At 38.1% G+C, this 9,146-nt stretch overlaps 1 pseudogene; it reads right to left on the minus strand.

The window, feature by feature from the left end:
- Nucleotides 1-1,992: 1,992 nt before the first annotated feature.
- Nucleotides 1,993-5,993, minus strand: LOC129402249 (disintegrin and metalloproteinase domain-containing protein 20-like; annotated as a pseudogene).
- Nucleotides 5,994-9,146: the final 3,153 nt, after the last annotated feature.

The raw sequence follows: 9,146 nt of genomic DNA on the forward strand, positions 1-9,146 counted from the left end.
TCTCTCCCGGCTCTCGGTCTCTCTCTCGATCAGTGGATCTGGCCCCCGTGGATCTGGCCCCCGTGGATCTGGCTCCCATGGATCTGGCCCCCGTGGATCTGGCGCCGTGGATCTGGCCCCGTGGATCTGGCCCCGATGGATCTGGCTCCCAACCCACTCTTACAGCCTAGTTAAATCTCCCCAGCATGAGGGGGTTGAGGCATACACATAGGTGTGGTCAGCAATAGGGTAAGGTTCTTTTCCCTCAGGGGATGCTTCTCCTAGGACTTAATTCTCTTTCAGCAGGATGATCCACCCAAGGGCAGAGTCCCATGAATGTGTTTCTCTTCTCCTCAGCCAGCAAACATATAAGAATTCATAATATTAATTATTTTGTATGGACACAATAAGAGATGCATTAAAGCTTATAGAATTGCTCTTCTGGGGCCATCTCAATCTCAGACTACAGTGCTCAGGCCAGATCAGTCTTTCCTATCCCTGGCAGGGTCCCAGTCTCATAATTACTATTGGATCATGACAGCATTTGTCTATGATCAAGCTCTTAACTTATAGTTAAGAATTAGGCACTTTGGCCAGGCCCATCTCGATGCCAGGGTAGCACATAACTCACCGCTTGCCCTGGATCCTTCCCGTCCCACGTCGGGGACCCTACTTTGGGGTGCTAGGAACTGAGGGCAACTGAGGCTTAAGTGGAGAAAGCAGATGCCCAGGAGGGAATATCGAGGCCAATTAAGTCTTAAGTTATAAAAACATAATATTGTCTTCTTGTGTCTATACAAAAAAGACATAGCTTTAAAGTAAATTATTCAAAAGGCATAAAGAGGAGAGAAAGGCAATGTTATAATATTCAGTGTCCTAGAAAGTTCTGACCTTACCAATAAACAGAGTTTGATTAGAGGAAGAGCAGATAAACTGGTAGAATTGGTTACAGATAAACAAAGGAATGGGAGTGACTCGGGAGCACTTTGATGGGTGTGACTGATAAACCTAAGCTCCTAGTGGCAAGGGGGAAAGGACAAACCAATGATATCCAACACCTTGTTTCTAAACTGAACTTTAATTTTGCCTTTTGAAAGATACTTTTAATAAAAAAACAAGTAAGATTCAATGTTTAGTTCTCATTTTGTACCTGAGAAATTAAAGTATAATGATAAGTTTCAATTTATGGACAACATGAAATGTACTCATCCCCCAAGATTGGGTAAAAACATACACATACACACACATAAACACACACACATCCATACACACATTTCTTTTATATCTTTGTATTTACAGTTGCATATATTTTCTGTGATTTCGCTCATGGAAGACAGAGACTAGTTCTCTGAAAATTGAACACTAAAATATTGTAAAAAGAAGGAAAAATATTTCTGGAAATGCATATTGCTATAAATGAATATCTACTAATTGTGTATTGATTAATGTTTACAATACTTGTGATACCTACTGCAAATTAGTCCTTCTGAGTTTCTACCAGTGACATCTGGCAAATAGATAACCTACAGTAGCAGGAGATAAAATATATACACAAAATATCACATTATATTTCATTTTTGTTTGATCATAACTTTTTCATACTCTTAATAAGACCAAGTTGGAACACTTTCTTAAGCTGCAACACTCTCCTAGCAATCTTGGAAGATTTCTTTGATCATTATAGCAAGTAAAATCAGTAGGAACACAAGGAAATGCAATAGCAGAAGACAAAAATAAATGTGTGTGTGTGTGTGTGTGTTTTATCATGTTCAGACTCAGACTCAGTTGAAAAATCATCAGACTCAGGGAAAAATCTTTCAGGTGGTGGGCTGCTGTCAACACTCCCTCCTGGGCCTGCTACAGAGCCCTCAGGTGACACCAAGGAGGATTGCAGTGACAGTGAAGTCTGTGGTTGCAGATTCCATGCATACTGTATAGCACAGGTGAACAAGGTTTTGTGAAGTATGATATAGGGATACACTGGTGGTCAACACAAATGTGACATTTGCCACACTAAATGCCATCTTGGACTTTACCATTATCAGATGCATTCACTCCCAGGTGGAAGTCAATACCCCCAGCAAATAGTGCCACTAATATTTGTTGAAATCACAGTACTATGACTTGGAAGATCAAGAATCATTTCCACGTACTCAAACTAAAGCCTTCTACACAGAGAATCCTTTAGAGGGCATGGAGTATATGAAATGAAGTCTAAGCCATAGTCACCAGAATGATCACTCAGAAACTGACCTCTGTGTAACAATTGAGATGTGCACTCAGCCTGGTCACCAAAAAGTCTTTGAAAATGTTCTCACATTTGTTGCATCTCCTGTAACAGTATCCACCACCCTCACAGGAAATCCCACCCTGTACATCATCTGGACACTGAGAGGTTGTCCCATTGCACCACTCTGGAAGGTCACATTCCTTTTCTTCTTTTCTACACAGGGTTCTTCTAGGCAAAATTTTACAGTTCTTGCAACAAAGGCCCCCAGCACAGTCAGCCCCAGGTGCCAGTGTGCAGTTGGCCTCACAACATGGATCTGCCGCACAAGACTCAACAGTGCCACAAACACAAACTTCTCCTCCTTCCAGCACACCATCCCCACAGTGTTCCTCTCTGACTTTTTTGATACACTAAATAGGCATTGTATATTGGCTTCATAATAGAAAGAATAACTGCAGTTGATAAAATGATGTGCCATGAATCCAGCAGAGGTCAAAATGCAATGTTGTTGCCCACACACATGATTACTGGCAGCAAAATAAATACCCAAATGAACAGCTAGCAATTTGTGTCAAAGCCATTGAAGTTTTAAAAAAGGTAAAAGAACTTTCTTGTTGAAGACAAGCACATTTTAAACAATCACCACACGCTACATCAAAGAATGAATGGAATAATAAATACAAATTTGTTATTTTGACAAGTAAAACTGCTGAATCATGTAGAATGTATAGACTGAAAGTTTTTTTAACTTCTCAGCAGAAATCACTCATGTATCGATAACATCCAATATATTGTAGATGATTGATGTCAGTCCAGATTTCAATTCCTGCTAAAATCACATTTAAGTCAAATGGCACAAAAAATGTATTGGTTAAACTGCATATTGGCATAATTGCATTGCATAATGATGTATTACAATAATAATTAAAATATATATTGTTATTAACCACTAATACTAATTTATATTGTCTCTTGTGGGTCCACTGGCCCTCAAACCTACTATGTCTTGAAGTGTGTAAATGATCAACATTTATACTCTTGAACTGGCATTAAATTTCCTCATCTGTTAATCCACATCTCCTGGCTGGGAATTCTTTCTCCTCACTGACCAGCTTAGATACCAGATATTGAAATGTGGTTGAATTTAGTATGAACTGCACTTTATAAACTGTGTTTCTTTGTGATGAGATTACATGGTGCTGGGGCAGTTTATGGGTGTGACTGCCAAGGTACTAGAAATCTGGTGATCTGGATGGAGGAGGCCGAGTCCCAATTTGAGCAGGCTTGGATATCTCAGCCACAGGTCCCACATATCTGGGTTCCTCTGCTCATTCCTTCATGTGTGAGGCTTGTCCAAGCATGTGGAGAGTGGCCTTAAACATGTCTGTGGTTGGGTTCTGGAAGTTTTTGGCTGCCGGGGTTCTGCTTGGACCGGGAGGGAGATTCAATCCACTCTCCTCTGACGGGGCCCCAGTGAAGACAGCCTGGTGCAAGGGCAGGAGATTCTCTCCTTAAGACACAAATATAGAATATTAACTGTGTATTTTAGACTTTTGCTTGGCTGTTTTGAGGCCAAACCCGGTGATGCTCGGAGGATAGTCCTAGCTCTGCTCTCGGGAATCCCTCCTTAGTGGTGCTCAGGAGACCATATGTGTTGTCAGAGATTGAAGTTGCACTCGCCACATGCAAGGCAAGCACATTCCTGATCTACTACCTCACAATCCTCAGTATTTCATTCTTAATAAAGCATACTTCAAATATAGGAAGAATTCATATTTCCATTATTTTTTCCTCCTTCTCCTAAATTCCCTCTGCTTTTTCCTGCAGCCTACTTCTATCTCCATTAGTTCAAGGACTAGTGACAAATTCCCAGAGAAAAGTAGATTAAACTTTTTTTTAACTTGTTAGTTGTTTTTACATCAAGGTATAAGTACTACACCAAAAAATTATATTTTAATTTCATTCAATGTGGGGTTGGAGCAATCGCACAACTATTGATACATATTCATTATTAGGTAGGGCATTTGCGTTGCACATAACCAATCTGGATTTGATTCCAGGCATTCCCGATGATCCCCTGAGCACCACCAGGAGTAATTACTGAGTGCAGAGCCAGGAGTAACCCCTGAGCACAGCTGGCTGTGCCCCAAAAAGAAAAAAAATAATTCAAAGTGTGTAAAAAGTGTAAGATTATTAATTGAGATATGATCTTAGATTCCTAGTCATAAGGGTCTTAGCATTTAAAATTTTTCACTTTAAAATTTTTCAGGGGTAGGTTCACATTGTTAACTTTCCAATTGAATTTAAAATCCTGAATAAGAGCTAAAAATATACATTAAATTCATAAAACCAAGAATTCATTGCTTGCGTATTTATTAAAAGTTTAAATAAGAAATTATGTTTTTGTGTGTTCAGAGAATTGCAGGGGGCTTGTTTTATGTTGAAAATTTTAATTATTATTAAAATCACTATGTTTTGATGTAATGTTGGTCCATTATAAGTAATAAAGGGAAAGATATGTTAACAAAGATGTGAAAGACAACAAGAAGTAAACACGACTTTGAAGATGAGTTTTCCCAAAAAAAGTGAAACAATAGTGGCTAAGAAGTTCTCTTTAATTATCCTGATACATATTCATTATTAGGTAGGAAGAATCCTTGCTGTAATTGCAAGCAGGGACTTCATAATAGTAACATTGTACTAATGGGAGAGAACTTAAGCAACCAGGTATATTTCTTAGCTCTCAGCTTGCAGACATATATGAGGAAAATGAAATTTAAGCAATATTTGGGTGTATATTTATAGATATACCATGAAGGTGGATTTATATATATGTTTATATACAAATATATGTAAATGTATTCATACTTATATATAAATTTATTATATTTACATATATATATAACATCTTTAAGTTTATATAAATGCTCTATAAATACACAATTTTTATATATAACATAGGCAATGAAGGTGAATTTATGTATGTAAATACACTGAAACATCATCAAAGTTACAACTCAGAATACCACATCTGGGAATAGATCCCAAGGACTGAAAATCAGACAACAGAAATGTCATCCATACTTCTATGTTCACTGTAGCACTGTTCACAACAGCCAGAGTGTGGAAACAACTCAAGTGCCTGAGAGGAGATTGCTGAATAAACTATGGTATATCTGCATCACTTAGAAATGGATGGGCATGGAGAATATCATGCTGAGTAAAATGAGTCATAAGGAGAGGGACAGACATAGAATGATTGCACTCATTTGTGGGATATAATAAAACATAACAGGACACCAATATCCAAGCACAGAAGAAACACAGGCCAGGAGAATTGGTCCACAGTTGGAAACCTGCCTCAAGTGCTGGAGGAGAGAAGTCAGTTGGGAGTAGAGACGGGACGCCTATGGCAGAGATAGCTGGAAATATATCATGCAGGTGAGAACTTCGTGGTGAACACATGTAAAGGAACAAATACGTAACCTCTTAGTATCCATATTGCAAAATCATAATGCCTAAAAGGAGAGAGAGAGAGAGAGAGAGAGAGAGAGAGAGAGCAAAATTAGAAAACAGCCTGCCTTAGATGCAGTCTGGGCCTGATGGTGACATCAGGGAACCTGGACACAAATCAGTGGTGGGAAATGTATACTGGCAAAGGAATAGTTGGATCACTGTATGACTGGAAACTAATAATGAACAACTTTTTAACTATCTCATGGTGATTCAATAAATATTATTTTTTAAATGTCATGCCATAGTATATATTATAACTCACATTCATGTAAACTCTTATGTAGTGCATTTAATAAGAATAGCATATCCCAGGGCTAGAGCAATAGCACAGAGTGTAGGGCATTTTCCCTGCACGTCATGGCCAACCCAGGTTTGATTCCCAGCATCCCATATGGGCTCCCGAGCAAAGCCAGGAGTAATTCCTGAATGCATGAGCCAGAAGTAACCTCTGTGCATCGCTAGGAGTGACCCAAAAAAGCAAAAAAAAAGAAAAAAAGGAATATTATATTTCAATTATGATTAATTTTATCCAGTTCATCAATCTCTAAATCCAAATGACCTCATTCTTCTTACTCATTTATGCCTACTTGAGTTTGTTAAAATATGTACCAATCCATAAAATCAGCTTTCTCTCAAATGAATTAAATTGAGTTAAATTTCAAATAGATATTATTTCACAAAGATTTCAATACTTGAAACTGACTCATGTCATATGCATATGTTTAGGTTTGTTTGTGTATTTTATATTCATCACTGTCAGTCACTGTTCCATTGCTCATCGATTTGTTCGAGCAGGCACCAGTAACGTCTCTCATGGAGAGACTTATTGTTACTGGTTTTGGCATATCCAATACACACGAGTAGTTTGCCAGGCTCTGCCATGCGGGCGCAATACTCTTGGTAGCTTGCCGGGCTCTCCGAAAGGGGCGGAGGAATCGAACACGGGTCGGCCACGTGAAAGGCGAAAGCCCCACCGCTGTGTTATCGCTCCAGCCCTTTATATTTATATGTTCACAAAAGTAGTGTACTTTCACTACAGATCGTTTTTTGACTCACAAAATAAAGATTTACTTTCTAACTATAAATATATTCATAGTTTGTCCTGCTTAACTTACCATCACAGCAAAGACATAGTTTCACTTCAGATCTTGTTTAGTAGACATCACTCTCCTTTTCTGTACCGCTGTGAATGGTTTCATTCTTGGTCCAGCTCTTAGCAAATAAACTTGTCCAGTTTAACCCACCATGGCAACTAACAGGTATCTCTTCATGGGACTTTGTCATCCATTTAGCTTCCATTGAACTACTCTATAATATGGATGATTTTAATAATATTACTTATCTTTTCTATATATAATCACCTATTTACATTGAAAATACTTTCCTTTAATTATTATACTGTTTCTTCTTATTCCAGGTTATTCACTGAATATATATATATATATCCATATTATAGAGCTCTTGAAGTACACTAGTTACAGAAAGCTATTTTATTCTATTCAAGATATTTTGATTGAATCTAAACCTGTTCATAAGTGTTTATGTGAATAAGTTCTATAAAACAAAAATAATTTTTTCATATATATGTAAATATGCCTTCTTTATAAGGAAATTATTGCAATAGCAAAAGTCAAAACAAATATGGAAGAATCAAGAAGTAATTAAAAATTTTAGGGAAATATATTAAATGTTGGATATATTTATTGAATATATTTATTAAATGTTGAATATGTATATCAGGCTGAGCCTCTCGCATGAGTGAAGTCGCATGGAACCCAGGTAATGTGGAACTTTGTGACCTTAGACTCTGGGCTCAAGGAGACCCAGGAGCAGAGATCCTCTGTCTTGCTTCCTCTAGTCTCCACAGTCCCAGGGGTCATGCCCATAAGCCACCTCCTGCTGACCCCAGATAATCTCATCGGCCACCCTCCAGAACTCACAGCTGCTTCTCCCAGAAGGGAGCATAAAATGAGGCCCCCACAACCATGCCACTAGACTTCATGCCAGGCTGTATTCACTTGGGGTGTCCCAGAGGGGGCAAGTGAGAGCCCTTCCACCCCCAAGGGACCCATCCCCGGCAGCCAACCTCCACAACCCAACCACTGCCACGCTCCAGGCCGTTTTCCACAAGCTCGACACATCATAAGACACTCCCTACTCATTTTCCATAATTACTATACCATATTTGATGGGGTTCAGACAATAGAGAACAAATCATAGAGCAAAATATATATATGTGTGTATATCTATATACATATATACATATATATGACCGGGAACACCTCTAAAGGTGATTAGAGGCTGCCCCAAAAACCTACATCCCACTTGGAGAGCCCGGAAAGCTACCCAGAGTATCCTGCCCACATAGCAAAGCCTGGCAAGCTACCCGTGGCATACTCGATATGCCAAAAACAGTAACAATTACGGTCCTCATTCCCCGGATCCTGAAAGAGTCCCCAGTATGCCATTGCATCGGGCTACACTAGAATGTGACAAGGATGAATGGAGACATCACTGGCGCCAACTTGGGCAAATCGATGAACAACAGGATGACAGTGACAGTGATATTAAATGTTAAATAGTTTGAAGCTTAAAATTTTAAACCTGAGAAGTATATATTTGACACATTTTTTAGAAAGCAAGCATAATATATAATATATAAGTCATAAGTGTTTAATTGAAATAAAGATGCAAGTGGTTGAGAATCTCTGTCAGTTTGCTACCTTCCAGTTTGATCTCTTCCACTGTCTCTTACACCTTATCAAATTTGTTGATCTTCTTTCATTGAATATTCACACATTCTTTAAACTGTCATTGTAAATAGATCTTAAGGAAACAAATTTGACTATGACTGTGATCATCTTTGTATTAATTACATAGAACTATTGAAGCAAGTTACCATGAAATGTGTTTTGCAGAAATTTATTCTCTGAAAAATCTGAAGCTTATATTCACATATAAGTTCTCAGAACCTTATTCCTTCTGAAGACACATAACTAAGGTGTACAATTGTCAATTTGGCCCCAAGATTCAAGTAGATTGTTGCCTATGTCAGCATAGTTCTATTTTCACTTGATGGTTTTCCTCCCAAATATGCTTTTTAAACCAAGATTCTGATTCTAGTAAATTTGATCATCCTATTCTGTAACCCATCTCAATAATTCTCACCAGTGATCATTTTCAGAGGGACAGGAATTTGTAGTTCAAAATTTCCATTTAGGCAATATATTGCTCCAGTCTTTATTGAAATCTTAACCCCAAAATTTTGTTGTCTGAGAAGGGAGATTCATTCTTAAGAATGAGCACAAATGAATAAAGCTAATTATTCATTGCTTGAATGAATAATTCAAGCTATGGTTGTGTATATTCATTGCATATTATCATAAGACCAATCTGTCACATCAGTGTAAATTTAGAAATT

Source organism: Sorex araneus, chromosome 1, assembly GCF_027595985.1.
Source record: "Sorex araneus isolate mSorAra2 chromosome 1, mSorAra2.pri, whole genome shotgun sequence".
Classification (NCBI taxonomy): domain Eukaryota; kingdom Metazoa; phylum Chordata; class Mammalia; order Eulipotyphla; family Soricidae; genus Sorex; species Sorex araneus.